The 15,970-nt window shown below is 36.2% G+C and overlaps 1 long non-coding RNA gene across 1 annotated transcript in view; it reads left to right on the plus strand.

The window, feature by feature from the left end:
• Nucleotides 1-15,168, plus strand: part of LOC309628151 — a 41,178-nt gene extending 26,010 nt beyond the window's left edge. Inside the window, exon 2 of the long non-coding RNA XR_014244204.1 lies at nt 12-15,168. This is a non-coding gene — a long non-coding RNA (uncharacterized lncRNA). The remainder of the gene's footprint in view (nt 1-11) is intronic.
• Nucleotides 15,169-15,970: the final 802 nt, after the last annotated feature.

A 15,970-nucleotide genomic window follows, 5' to 3' on the forward strand; every position in this document is an offset into this window, starting at 1 on the left:
TTTTAAAGCAGAAACCTCAGAGGGAGTTGGAGTAAAAAGCATCTATTCCTGCTGAGAAAGAAGTGGTAGCTTGTAAAATACATAATGTGAAGTAAACAATTGACTGTATTCTATGCTAAGTTTTACTCATTTCTGTTAATTTTAAAAAATTGTTTAAGGAGAAAGAGCTATGATTCATTTATTCTTTTGTGGGACTAACTGTAGCATAGTAGAAAAAGCATAATCTCTAGAATTATAGAATCTGGAATTGAGCACTGTCTCCTCCTATGACCAGTTATGTGGTTTAAAGCTAACATAACACAATCAAATTTTCTTCAGAAGGATCCAGGTGAAAACTAAAGAAAATAATTTTGGAATAGTATCAGCATTCGGTAAATAATACTCATCTCTCCTGTCTTCTACTCTACCACTTTGCACTTTGTTAATACCTGTTTAAACAAAGGAAACCAAAATGCTAGACTCCAAATTGCTTTTCTCTCTAGCTTTTTGCACTGACTGGCTTAAAGTACAACATAAATAAAGAAGGTTATGTGACCCATTTTTTCCCTTCTATTTAAAATGTGATGGTAGCTAGAAGGGAAAGAGAAAAATGTTAAACTATTCTTTTCAAAATGAGCAGAAAAGCACCATTAAAAAATCAACGAGTCATACAGGAGTTTTGACTGTGTATGTATATGTGTTTTGGGAAATGGTAATTAAACTTTGAATTATACATGCTCTGGACAATAGAGATACTAAATATTTTAAAAATCCGACAAAACACAATTTAGTTTGAACGATAACAACTAGCATTTGTAATACTTCTAGAGGAAGCCTAGGACTTACCCAAAACTTTGGAATCATTGGACGTGAGGTCGCACCACCAGCACTCCTACTGAGAGAAATGGTGAGAAGATATTGGGACTTAAATTTAATTTAATTTTTCTAACCAAAAAACAAAATGAAATATAAGATACACAACTTCGGGGTAAGGGGAGAAGAAAGGCTTCAGATAGACATCAAGATGACCCTAAGGCAGAAGGCAGTGAAGGTACTTGCTGGGTCTACCTTCTGAGGAGTTATTCAGGATCCTTGTAAAGGAAGCCTTTCATGTAATGATGGTCTTGTCTTTCCAAATGTTTACTTCTATCTACTGCTCTTCCAGGGTTGTGCTGTGGATACTGTAACTGGGACAGTGCCTGGGTTGGTTAACTCATTTTTGCCAGGACCATTATTGATCAAGCAAATAAATTCAACAACCGTTTGAGGAAAAAAAAGTCACAGAGAAGGAATAACAATGAAAGAAACATTGGCCCAAGAGATTGTCAAAAGATATAGGAAGTCTGATGAGACATTCAGGAAGTCTTATGAAGGACAGGTCCAGAAAAAAAAACCCACTTTGCTCCGGTCACCTTAATTTATGATTGCCCGCTATGCCCCCTCCCCAGTCAATATGGATGAGAGGCAAACCAAGATTACATTTAATTTTTTTAAGTCTCAGAAGATCTCTCATAAAATATTTTTAACTGTCCTAATTCAAAGAAGTGCTAGTATATTAAAAAATTACTAGGGATTCAAAAGTGACCCTCAATCCAGGCAAGGCAATGAAAATAATCTGATTTTTAAAGACATGGCTAAGAGCTACATAGCTCTGTTAAATAACCGCTTCCTATATCCTGGCAATAGCCACAAACACAAAATATTATAGCCTCACCTATAGTTTTTACTCTTGACCCTTATAGACATATGGTTTGCATTATGTACAGGTAAATAATATTGATGCCCTTTTATTAAGTTTTTTTTTTTCTTTTTGCAATTTCAGTCCTCCTTTGGAATACATCTGTATGCAGGGTGTCCAGTAATATTGAGAGTCGTACCTTCCACGGTTCTTTGCCATCGCATGATGAAACGCTCTATTTATATTAAAATGAAGGTGTCCCTAGGGGAGACATAGAACAGAATGAAACAACAAACAGAGCTTTAGAGACTGAATCCGTGAAGTGACAGTGACGGCAAAACGGTAGCTCTTGTTACCGAGGGACCCAGAGGAGTGCAGCAAGACTTACAGCGTGAGCCACACTGGCGTGGACTTGACAGGTTTCATAGGTTTAAGAACTCACAATCCAGCAGTTAATCAAATAATTTTTCATCTTGCACATCTTGACTTGGTATGTCATTGAAATAATATGTTGCTGGCTGAGGGTCAGGGGGACTTTTTTTTCCTCCTGTTAATCAAATGAAGCATTTTATCAGATTATCATATTTCTTCATGTAATTGAACTCAGAGCAATATTGTGATGCAATGATCTGTTTATTCCAGGTAATGAGATAGTAAGCCATGAAAATCACATTAACTTTAATGTGATATGATATCCAGATATCCAAAATGTGATACTTTTCCTTTTCTTTCTCCTATCCAAAAGAAAGAAAAGGAAAAGTATGAATTGAAGTACTAAATTTCCCTCCTTGAAGACCAATTTTCATGGTAATGGAATGGATGCAACAGGGTTTCCTTGGAATCGCTGAGGCCATGCAAACACGTGTCCACAAGCAGAGCGGCCAATGAATGAAGTGAAGAAAGACTTGGGTTTTCCCTTTCGCTTTACTCTTCAGGTACATAATCTTGTGAAAGTGATTTTACCTCTTTTGATGCAAGTTCATTATCTATTAAATACCATACTGGATTAGGTGATCTCTGTTTCTTTCCAGAACTAAAACCTTAATAGAATTTCAGATTGAGCAAAAATTCAAAATATTATTTATAAGAAGAGCTCAAAATTGATCATTGTCTGGGCGCTTTATTGAGATTACCTGGAAGTTAAGAATCACCATATAAGCAAAAACACACGTCCAGGCTATTATTTTGTGGCCTCAGTTGTCTATGTATTCGACACGGTTTCTCTGAGAATTTTGGAAAAGGCTATGCGCTCTCCATCTGTTAATCTTTGAGTACAGAAGAATTGGCCTTTAATTCAGGTATAGGTTCTTCTCTGGTCTTTTATTTTTTTATGAGAGATAGAAACCCCCCACCAAATCAACTGTTGGTTAAAATGTGTAGGTCCGTATTTAACCATGAATATAAATGATCTGAATTCTGAATGCTTGTCAAAAAGCGTAATTTCAAACGCATTGCTTCCCAATATCTAGCAAAAGATCTGCAGACAGAAACAGTATATAGAAAGGATTGCTTAAGAGATGAAATCATCCATTATTCCACACTTTAAAATCTACCACTAGATTTGGTCAAATCAGAGGACAGCTGCATACCTGGATGATATTTTATTGACCCCCACAGAATTGCCTTTGCTGAAATGTTGTTTTTGGAAGAATGCCGACAACACTATGAAACTTGTCATTGTGCCTACTCTAAAAGTGCGGTTGAGGGTATAAGCCAGTGTATTACATGGTGCTGGTTTTATGAGGACCTTGGGGAGAAATTTCTGTCGCATATTAGTAACAGCAATAATTTTGCCTCTCCTAACAACTGTTCTGATTTTATCTTATATTTCTTGTAAACGGTGTAACTGATCAGGATTCTATTTTCCCACTGACTGTTAGAAATCTTAGGGCCAGGTTTGCAGCCCACCAGTAGTAAGTCTTTATGGTATGAATTTTTTAGGGGTCTCATTCCTGGCTCCGTTTTATGACCTACCAATATTTTTCTTCCCTTTATCTCCCCTACTTTTAATTCAAGTTATCCCTTTATTTTATTTTTCCTTTTAATCTGAAAAATACATTTCTGAAACTAGGTGAGATATATAAACCTATCTATCTATCTATCTATCTCTCTCTATATATATCTATATATCTCACCTATATATAAAAATAAATATATATTTATTATCACGGATTTATTATTCCTTATGATTCCGTAGGCTGCTGAGAGGGTTCTCTGCTGGTTTCTCTTACGCTCACTCTTGTGACTGCATTTAACTGCAGGTTGCTTGCACAGGCGGTTTCAAGATGACCTCACTCATGGTCGGTAGTTGGTTCTATCTTGTAGGATGCCTCAGCTCTTCTTTAGGGTCTTTCATCCTCCAGTAGGCTAGATTGATTTCCTCCCATGGTAGTTCCTGAGCACTTTTTCAAGAAAAAGAAGATAGTTGCTCCAAGGCCTCTTGAGGTTTAGGCTCTGGAACTCAGACAATGTTATTTCTGTTGCAGCCTATTGAGAATCAATATGGCCAACCCAGATTCAAGTCACAGGGAAATTAACTCTGTCTCCTGTCAGGAGAAGCTGCAAATGATTTGTGGACATATTCAATGTACCATAATAATATTGCTCACTGAAATGAGAGGATTGTGTCCTGACCGAGTGGGTTGCGTGTCTTTAAAAACTTGCTTCCCCTGTGGGAATAGCTGGTCTACAAAAAGTTGCTGCAATCTGCTCCTCCTGGCTCAGCTCTTAAAATCTTGCTTCCACCACTAATACTGAACCTCCGCTCTCATCTGTTTCCCCAGGATTCCTGCTATTTTTTACCTTGTCCTTCTCTATGTAGTCACTTCTCGTGAAGGTTTGAATGTTCTGTCCGTTTCATTCAAAGGGTTATGGGTAAATTGTTCCCCTGTAAAAAGATATGTTGAAGTCCTAAGCCCCAGTACCTCAGGATGTGATCTTATTTGGAAATAGGGTCTTTACAGAAGCAATGTTTACAGAAACAATGTCTTTACAGAAGCAATGTTTACAGAAGCAATGTCTTTACAGAAGCAATGTCTTTACAGAAGCAATGTCTTTACAGAAGCAACACAGTGTTAAGTTGAAAGGAGGTCTTCCTGGGCCCTAAACAAATATAACAGGTGTTCTTATAAAAAATAGGACATTTGGACAAAGAGACACACAGAGAGAAGATAATATGAAGAGACACAGGAGAAGTACATGTGGAGATCAAGGATTGGAATGATGCATCTACAAGCCATGGAAAGCCATGCCAAAGCCACACCAAAGATACCAGCAAATCACCAGAGGCAAGGAAGAATTTTCCTACAGGTTTCAGAGGGAACATGGCCCTGCTCCTTGCCACCTCAATATTGGATTTCTAGTGTCCAGAACTGTAAGCCAGTTTCTGTTGTTTTGAGCTACCCAGTTTGTAGGACTTTGTTATGGCAGCCCTGGCAAACTAATACAGACAGTTCTTCATGGAATTCCAAATCTTCAACTGCGTGGACTGCTGTCTACATACCAACTGGTTTCTATGTCAGTTCATTCTCCTGAAAGGCCAACCTAAATATTACATCTTTGTCTCTGATTTGTCATACTTGAGTCATTGCCTGGCACTTCAAGAATATGTCCTGGTAACTCACATTTTACAATATTTTTAGTCCTTAGAGTCTAAATCTCAGAAGAAAGCAAAGGTTTAATTTTAATAGAATATAAATTTCAATATTATTAGAACTGATGGTCATTTTCAGCAGTAACCTGATGAAAGACCTACTGGGAAATATCCATATTTTAATACCCAATGGTAGGCAGATTCCACAAAGGCGGTGACATAGAGTTTTGTCTTTAAAAAGTAATTAAAAGAATCACCAACATCTAGAGAAATCAGAAAACAAATTTGGCGTGACCAGAAATTATTATAATATTATAAAAGACAAAATAATAACGAAAAGCACATTTGGTTTCCCACAGCTTTCCTTGCATATCACTTAATTTTTTAAATGGATTTTTTCCCCAGATTCACACTATCAAAAGGAAGCAGCCTATTGGGATTAATCTATGCATATTTTATGCCTCTACAAAAGTTGGAATGAATTAACTGAGAGGATTCATTGAGGTGGAAGGACCAGGTAAAATGATCACTTCCATCATAGTATAAATAGATAAGGACTCTGCATAAGCAGTGAGACTTCTGAATGAAGAAAAAGTCATTTTATTAGAGCTGAAAACATATGATGAAAGAGTTAGCATGGCTTATCCTGGCATAGGTTAAGCCCAAAGCAAACCTTCCAACTATTGTTGAATTACAAGTTTAAAAATCTTCAGAAAGTTTCCTTTAAGTACATAGATTATAAAATATAAGTTTTTAAGAAAAAGTTATAAGTTAAGAAACTTTTCCTGTAATCTTATTAAAGCACAAATATTTAATTTAATATTTAAAGAAACATAATAGTGTTTTAATGGAGATATGTTGAAACAAACTTCTTTATATTTTTAGTTATTTGGCACTAATACATATGACAGTTAATGTATGTAAGTATTAATATACTGTGATGTCTGTGTGAGTTCCCTTCAAATGTTTTCATAGTATCATACTAATTACACAAATCTATTTTTAGAAAAATTTGGTGTATCAATTTTAGGCATGTTATTTATTTATTATTACATATTTCATTCTAGAAATCCACATTAAATCATGTTTCTTAAAGGTCTACATGTTCCCATCACTTCACATTTGACCTTAACTCAAAAATTATATTTGAATAATTTTTTTCCTTAAAATATATTTCCACGTATTCCTTTCTCTCTACCACCCACCCCTCACACATCTCTCTCTCTCTCTCTCTCATACACACACACACACACACACACACACACACACACACACCCTTATTTTATTTTACATAGAAACATAATCTATCATGATATTACATTCTGGGTTTTCCAGAGCTTTGTCATCAGATCATGACATTATTACCTCACATTTAATCAATTAATTTGCATATTTGGAGGGAAAAGATTCAGACAGAGATTTTTGAAACATTTATTATTATAGTGGAATCTGAGGCAGCTTCAAATAAAAACGTTAAATTACTTGTTGCTCCATGTTCATGATCTTCCATTCAACCTAAAAGGCTTCGCTGCATTCAACTGAGCACCTTTAAATAAGCACATAACTAAATAAAACACATAACTGTTAGTTTAGAAAAAAAATCCCAATAACAAGCAGTGTTCCCCGTATTGACATACAGTAATTCCATTCCCTGTAACTGAGGTCCCTTCCATGACCTGGAATTGCTGTGGAAAGAGGGGGGACAGATGGCTTTGGAAACTGCCACCTCTGGGAGGATGGGGAAAGCTGAGTTGTTTTCCCAAAACTTTCTCCTTCCTCGTCACAGACATTTAGTAAAATCTAGTCAGAACTAATAGCCTTCCTTATTTATGCTACCACCTTATAACTGTAAAGAATTTCCGATAATTAGCTTTTAGGAATTTTGAGATTCTGTTGAATAAGTATACTGTAATTTAAAAGTGACTGAAATGTTTAGAGAGAGAACAGTAGCTAGATATGTGATGGGGAGGTAGATAGTTGGATCAGCAGATATTTTAGTTGTAAAATCACAGGTAGCAAAACATCATTAAGAATACACTTGTCTTAGAAATTTAATACTGCAGATGCCATTATAACAAAATGTGTTCAGGAAAAGTTTCCTGTTTAGTCAAGTGTTACCCTCAGCCATTCCGGTTTGTTCTCCACAAAGCAGGGAACCACGTTCTCCCTGTAGTCCTGGAACTGTATAACATAAAACTGTAGATCCAAGAAAATGCCAATTGCTAGCTCCCTTCCCACTAACTGACTTGTAACCTCTGGGAACTCTCTTAACCTCATCTGTAAAATGGGGCTAATAACATTGACCTATTTTATTGCCGGCTGGGAGGTTTCGCAGTGAATGTTTGAGAAGCACTTTAAAAATACAAATGGAAAGTGAAAAAAAAATAGGAGAGGTCATGTAGGTGACAGCAGAAATGCACACAGTATTTGAGGTGAACCAGGTTAAACAAATATGCAGCTGAGACCCCTGAGTAAGAGGTGATTCCATGTGGTGGGCAATTCACGCTCCTTCTCTTCAGAGTCAACAGCATGTTTATGAAGCATTAGATCAGGCAGCACCATTAGGAAGAGGGTTTTTGATTCCCAGAGAACAGTAATTTCATTAGCAGTGGCTCTCAGCAAAAGTTTAGCACTGTATACAATTTTGAAAATGTAAATGCAAAGGGAGCTACAGTGGAAAGGGGGGAAAAAACCTCAGAGACAAAAACATTGCATTTTTCTGCATAGATGCAAAAATACACAAGGGTTTGAAAACTGCTTGGAGTCTGAATGTTGAGTATCAGTATGGGATCATCAAGAAGGAGACAATGCAAGGAAAATCACCCCTGACACAAGTCAGGGATGGCTAATTGAGGTAAATATATTCACTAAGGGCAGAGATTAGCAAGTAGACAGAAATATTCCCATAAGCATCTCCATGTCACAATAACTACAATTTAGAGCACCTATTCTGTGTCAGACATATACTAAATACTTCAATAATTTCAATTAACCCTCTCAGGGTTACTACAGGGTCAGTGGTATTATCCTCGTTTTACACACGAGGAAACTGAAGTTCAAATAAATTGTTTAACATCCTCAAGATCACAAATTTGAGAAGAGACCCAACAGGGATTTGCACCAAAGTCTATCTAATTCTCAAGCCCAACATTCTTCCATTATAAATATGGATGCGTATCCCAACCAACCACCCAGAGAAAAGGCAGGTATTCAGAGAGAATCAAGGCCCAGATAAGCCTTGATTATGTAGAAGCAGGTATCTCAGCAAAGCATTTGTAAGACTTTCACTTGTAATAGACTGTATGTGTGTGTTATTTGCCTTTTAAAAGTACCTTATCACAGTATGATATACATATACAAAAATGCATAACTCATAAGTGTATAACACCTTGAAGTTTTACAAACTGAACACCCCTGTAACCAGAACTCAGATCCAGGAACAGAACATTACCAGCGCCCAGAAGCCTCTGGGGACCCCTGTGCAGTCACTATTCTCCCAAAGGGTAATCCCTATCCTGTCTTTGAACAACGCAGATTAGTTTTGTCTGTTCTTGAATTTAATGTAAATGGAATCATAAAGAGTGTATTCTCTCATGCCAGACTTATACTCAATTTTTGTTTCAACCAGTTTATAATGCGTAGTTGTTGTTAACACTTCTCATTGCTGATAATATCCCTTGACATGACTGTAAGATAGCATATTTATCCATTTTACTATTGGACATTTGGATAATTTCCAGCTTGGGACTAATAGGAATAGTGTTGCTATGAATATCTTATCTATGTTATTTTGGTAAACACATATATACATTTCTACTGGACATTTACCTAGAGCAGAATTTGTACATCATAAGGTATGTGTGTGTTTAAAACTAATTGTATAGTTTTACAAAGTGTTTGTACTAATTTATACTCCCATCAGCAATGCATGAGAGCTCCAGTTCCTCAACAGCCCACCAACATTGGTATTTCCCTTATTTTTTTCACATTAGTTTTGATAGTATATGTTTACTGTTATTTCTCTCTGCATCTTGGAAAAATATTTTTAAGACAAAAACAAAGACTGCTTAATTATCTGATTAGCAGAATTCTAATGCAACAAATATTTTTGTCCATAATTTCAGTAGGTATAACCTCCATGACTAATTTTGGTGAGGCTAAAAATCCCTGTTGGAAATGATGGAGAATTTTCTTTTTTGGATTTCCTTTTTTAAAAAATAATATATACACTAATGATCTTTCTTTAGTGGTGAAGGGCCACTTCACCTTTGACTTGAGTCCCAGAGAGTTTATAAAATTTATCTGCTTATTTCTTACAACACAGAAAGCAAAATACCGCATAGAAGCCTTTCTGCTTATGGCAGCAATAAGAGGAGGAAGAGGAAAATGGATAATCCACAGAGTGACTCTGAAAGTAATAGATTTTCCAATTGTCCGAAGGGTTTTGCCATTTCTCTGTTCTGTGTCTCCATGTAGCTTGATGGGTAATGTGAAATTTGATTTTGTAACAGATTCCTGATGCAGTTAAATCAGAGAACACATAGCATGTGTTCAGTCTCTGATCAAAGGACTGGAAATGGGTAGTCATGGATAGAGAGGGGTGTTGTACAAGGAGTCTTGAACTGTTAGTCAGGAGACTTTAGTTCCATTCTTGGTCCCGCCATGGCTTTGTGAACTGAACGTGGTTCTTTAATCTCTTAGGGTCTGATTTTCCTTGGCTGTAATCATACAACTTCTAAGGCATGTTTCCCAGAATAAGGAACATGTTCATTTGTATTTCTGGATTCTACCCTACAAGAACTGATTCATATTTTATGGAATGGGGCTTTAAAATTAGCCTTTGAAAGAAGCACACCAGTGAGTCTGCTGATTGAAGTTTGAGATCCACTGCTCTAAGATAGCTTCCAGAGCAGCATTTTCCAGATTTTCCTCAGCATAAACATGATCAAGACTGTTGATTAGAAATATAGATATCCAAGCCTTCACCATGACCCCAGACATTCTGATTAGTAAGTCTTGATGAGTCTTATATGTATGAACAAGCTCTTTGAGGATCCAGATGATCAAGCAGATCTGGGGGGCACTTGCCTTTTATTCTTTAAACTAGTAATTTCCAAACTTCTTTCTCCATAGTCCCTGGAATTCCCATTAAGACCCTCAGGGGCTGACTTCAAATACTATAGATTAGTTTTACCTGTTTTTGAACATGACACAGCTGACTCATTCAGTATACACTCTCTTGTATCTGGCTTCTTCTGCTCAGCATTACACTTGAAATTCACTCATATTATTCTGTTATATAAAGTACATTCTCTTTAGAGTATTTAATTGTGTGGCTATACCATTGTGTCTATTGAAGAGGGGCATTTCTAGATTTTGGATAGTGCAAACAGTTGCTGCTATAAACCTTCTTTAACATGCCTCGTGGTGAACTTATATTTGCATTTCTGTTGGGTATATTCTTAAGAGAGGATTACAGAGCCTTAGAATGTAGCAGATATGGTTGGTTTTTGAAGATGCTGCCAGATCGTTTTTCAAAGTGTGTGTACCAGTTTCTATTTCCTCAGCAGTGTAGAACTCCAGTTGCTCCACATCATTACCACCACTTGAATGATTTTTGTCTTTTAGCTTTTGTCAATGGGTGACTAGGTGGGGAGTTATATAGTGGCATCTCATTGTTGTTTAATTTGCACATCCTTGTTAACTAATGATGTTAAGCACTTTTTCTTATGTTTATTGACCATTTGAATATTTTCTTTTGCAATGTACCTATTTAAATCTTTTGCCCATTTTTTTTGTTTTGTCTTTATCTATTCCTTCTTTAACACTCTTCCTTTCTTTATGTAGAGCTGAGTTTCTGACCTATGTCATTTCCCCTTGCTCTGAAGAACTTCTTTTAACATTTCTTAAGGTAGGTATACTTGTGACAAATTCCCTGAATTTTTCTTTGTTTGAGAAAGTATTTCTCCTTTGCCTTTGATTGGTAATTTCACTGAATACATAATCTCAGTTGATGTTTTCTCCTATCAATATTTTAAATACTTTGTTTCACTTTCTTCATACTTGCATAATTATCTGTAAAGAAATCTGATATAAATCTCTTCCTTTACAGATAAGATTTTTTTCTCTAGCTTCTTCCAAGATTTTCTCTTTGTCTTCGATTTTCTGCAGTTTAATATATTTTCCCAGGCATAGATTTTTTGGGGTACTTATCCTGCTTGGTGTCCTCTGAGATATCTGGATCTGTGGTTTGGTGTCTGTCATTAATTTTGGAAAATTCTTAGTCGTTATTATTTCAAATATTTCTTCTCCTTACTCTTTTCTCCTTCTGGTGTTCCTATTAGATGTATGTTACATCTTTGGTAATTGTCCCACAGTTTTTGGATATTTTATTCTATTGTTGTTGTTGTTTTTTCCCCATTCTTCTTTCTCTTTGTTTTTCAGCTTAGGAACTTCCTATTGATATATCTTCAGACTCACTGACTCTTTCTTCAGTCACATCCAGTCTATGGGTGAGCCCCATTAAAGGTATTCTCCATTTCTGTAAGTGATTTTGATATCTAGCATTTCCTTTCAGTTCTTTCTTAGAGTTTCCATCCTCTGCTTAAATTACCCATCTGTTCTTGCCATTGTCCACTTTTTCCATTAGCATATTAAAACTTACTTTAAGTTCCCAGTCTGATAATTTCAAAATCTCTGCCATATCCGAGTCTAGTTCTGACGTTTGTCTCTTCAGACTGTGTTTTTTGCCTTTTAGCATGACTTGTAAATTTTTATTGAAACTTGGACGTGATGTATCAGGAAAGAGAAACTGAGGTAAATAGGCCTCTAGTGTAAGGTTTTGGTTATATGGCTGGCAGTTATATGATGCTTCCTGTTTGCTTTAGTTGCGGTGTCACAGGCTAAAATTTCCTCTAGTGTCTTTGTTTTTGTTTTCCCTGTTGTCTTGGGGTTTCTCTAAAGACTCCTTAGGGAAACCTCAGGAACTGAGGCTTGCAGTTCTTTTAGCTTTAATCCTCTGAGTGAGGTGTGGGGCAGGGAGCACACCCTATAGTCTTACGATTAGGTCTCAGTCTTTCTGTCTCTTGTTCCACATTGAAGGCTGGAAGAGCTGGAGTTGGGTATTTCCCTTTCCTCAGGTCAGTTAGGTTTTGGAAAATAGTTTTCTTTGAGGGCAGGCCTTGTTAAGGAAAACAGAGAGTTCTGGGCATATTTTGAAAATGATTACTTTTCCTCTCGCCCTGCCAGAAGTAGGAGGGGATTTTTCTCTGATCTTTAGGTTGGAAGGATTTATAATAACTTTCCTCAGGTTGTAACTTTATGGTTTGTCAAAGCAGAAATAATTCTGTAAATATTCATCACATATTTTTAAAATGTATTTTTGATAATAATTCTCTTGACTATTAGGTAGAAAGTCCATATATTATTTACATCTATGATCTTTTTGAAAGAGAGGACATGAGATACAAACGTACACTGTTTTTTTTTTTTTTTTTTTTTTTGGCTGCATCTGGTCCTAGTTGCAGCATGCAGGATCTTTGTTGAGGCATGTGAGATCTTTTGTTGCGGTGCATAGTCTCTTCATTGCGGCATGCGGGCTTCTCTCTAGTTGTGGCACATGGGCTCCAGAGCACACGAGCTCCGTAGTTGTGGCCTGCAGGCTTAGTTGCCCCACAGCATATGGGATTTTAGTTCCCTGGCCAGGGATCAAACCCACGTCCCCTGCATTGGAGGGCAGATTCTTTATCACTGGACTGCCAGGGAAGTCCCACAAATGTACACTTTGATGGGAGAGGTGAAATGCTCTAAATAGCTTAAGCATTCTAGATACTAATTCTTGTTTATAATTTAGTTTTGGATAACAAAGATTTTAAGCAATCTTTCCTCCACTTAAAAAAGAACCATTTCAAGAAGTCTCTGTCTGTAAAGATATAAAATATAGAGAGATGAACTTTAATTAAGCTCTTGTCTATATAATTCCCTTAAGATAAAAAAAAACACAGGAATTTTTAGTTTTTGTTTGTTGAATACATTATGTAAAATAGAGGCTTTTGCTTTTTTAATTAGATTATTTTATGATGTTACACAATTTGGAATTAGTGAAGACCAAGAGTTATTTAATTATAAATTAGGGAAATCAGTTCTCTGTGTAAGCATTAAAAAAAAAAAAAACTAATAATAAGGTAGAAATCTGTTTAAAGATAAATGTTAAAGGAAACACATGTGCTTTAAGACTTCCAAACACATTATGGAGAATACTGCAGTAAAACTAATTTTGAGTAGCTAATAAAAATATGCAGCTGTTTAAATAATAGGACTTCCAGAGTTCAGATTTATGAGTTTAGCTTTTTTTTTTTCTCTTACTATTGTCTTTTCAAGTTTGGTTACTATCCCAAATAATTCATTAGTTTAACTTATTCCTTCTCCAACAAGGATATATAAGTCTCGATCAGTCCCTCCCATCAGGAAGCTTGCACAAATCTCTTAGATAGCCTCATTCACCAGAGAGCAGACAGCAGAAGCAAGAAGAACTACAATCTTGCAGCCTGTGGAATGAAAACCACATTCACAGAAAGATAGAAAAAATGAAAAGGCAGAGGGCTATGTACCAGATGAAGGAAAAGATAAAACCCCACAGAAACAACTAAATGAAGTGGAGATAGGCAAACTTCCAGAAAAAGAATTCAGAATAATGATAGTGATGATGATCCAGGACCTCAGAAAAAGAATGGAAGCAAGGATCGAGAAGAAACAAGAAATGCTTAACAAAGACCTGGAAGAATTAAAAAACAAACACCTACAAGAATTAAAGAACAAACAGAGACGAACAATACCATAACTGAATTGAAAAATATACTAGAAGGAATCAATAGCAGAATACCTGAGGCAGAATAACAGATAAGTGACCTGGAAGACAGAATGGTGGAATTCACTGCTGTGGAACAGAATAAGGAAAAAAGAATGAAAAGAAATGAAGACAGCTTAAGAGATTTCTGGGACAACATTAAATGCACCAACATTTACATTGTAGGGTCCAGAAGGAGAAGAGAGAAAGAACCCGAGAAAATATTTGAAGGGATGATAGTCAAAAACTTCCCTCACGTGAGAAAGGAAATAGCCACTCAAGTCCATGAAGCGCAGAGAGGTCCAGGCAGAATAAACCCAAGGAGAAACATGCCAAGACACATAGTAATCAAATTGACAAAAATCAAAGACAAAGAAAATTTATTAAAAGCAACAGGGGAAAAATGACAAATAATATACAAGGGAACTCCCATAGTGTTAACAGCTGATTTCTCAGCAGAAACTCTACAAACCAGAAGGGAGTGGCACGATATATTTAAAGTGATGAAAGGGAAGAACCTACAACCAAGATTACTCTACCCAGCAAGGATCTCACTCAGATTCGATGGAGAAATCAAAAGCTCTACAGACAAGCAAAATCTAAGAGAATTCAGCACCACCAACCAGCTCTACAACAAATGCTAAAGGAATTTCTCTAAGTGGGAAACACAAGAGAAGAAAAGGACCTACAAAAACAAACCCAAAACAATTAAGGAAATGGTAGTAGAAACATACATATTGATAATTACCTTAAATGTGAATGGATTAAATGCTCCAACCCAAAGACACAGGCTCCCTGAATGGATACAAAAACAAGACCAATACATATGCTGTCTACAAGAGACCCACTTCAGGCCTAGGGACACATACAGACTGAAAGTGAGGGGATGGAAAAAGATATTCCATGTAAATGGAAATCAAAAGGAAGCTGGAAGAGCAATACTCATATCAGATAAAACAGACTTTAAAATAAAGAATGGTACAAGAGACAAGGAAAGACACTACATAATGATCAAAGGATCAATCCAAGAAGAAGATATAACAATTATAAATATATATGCACCCAATATAGGAGCACCTCAATACATAAGGCAAATGCTAACAGCTATAAAAGAAGAAATCAACAGTAACACAATAATAGTGGAGGACTTTAACACCTTACTACACCAATGGAAAGATCATCCAAACAAAATTAATAAGGAAACACAAGCTTTAAATGACACAATAGACCAGATAGATTTAATTGATATTTATAGAACATTCCATCCAAAAACAGAAGATTACACTTTCTTCTCAAGTGCACATGGAACGTTCTCCAGGACAGATCACATCTTGGGTCACAAATCAAGCCTCAGTAAATTTCAGAAAATTGAAATTATATCAAGCATCTTTTCCAAGCACAATGCTATGAGATTAGAAATAAATTACAGGGGAAAAACGTAAAAAACACAAACACATGGAGGCTAAACAATACGTTACTAAATAATCAAGAGATCACTGAAGAACTCAAAGAGGAAATCAAAAAATACCTAGAGACAAATGACAACGAAAACACAATGATCCAAATCCTATGGGATGCAGAAAAAGCAACTCTAAGAGAGAATTTTATAGCAATAAAATTCTATCTCAAGAAACAAGAAAAATCTCAAGTGAGCAATCTAACCATACCCCTAAATGAACTAGAGAAAGAAGAACAAACAAAACCCAAAGTTAGTAGAAGGAAAGAAATCATAAAGATCAGAGTAGAAATAAATGAAATAGAAACCAAGAAAACAATAGGAAAGATCAATAATGGCTTCCCTGGTGGTGCGGTGGTTGAGAATCTGCCTGCCAATGCTGGGGGCATGGGTTCAATCCCTGGTCTGGGAAGATCCCAC

The sequence above is a fragment of the Balaenoptera borealis genome, assembly GCF_965194805.1.
Source record: "Balaenoptera borealis genome assembly, chromosome: 4".
In the NCBI taxonomy this organism is placed as follows: Eukaryota; Metazoa; Chordata; class Mammalia; order Artiodactyla; family Balaenopteridae; genus Balaenoptera; species Balaenoptera borealis.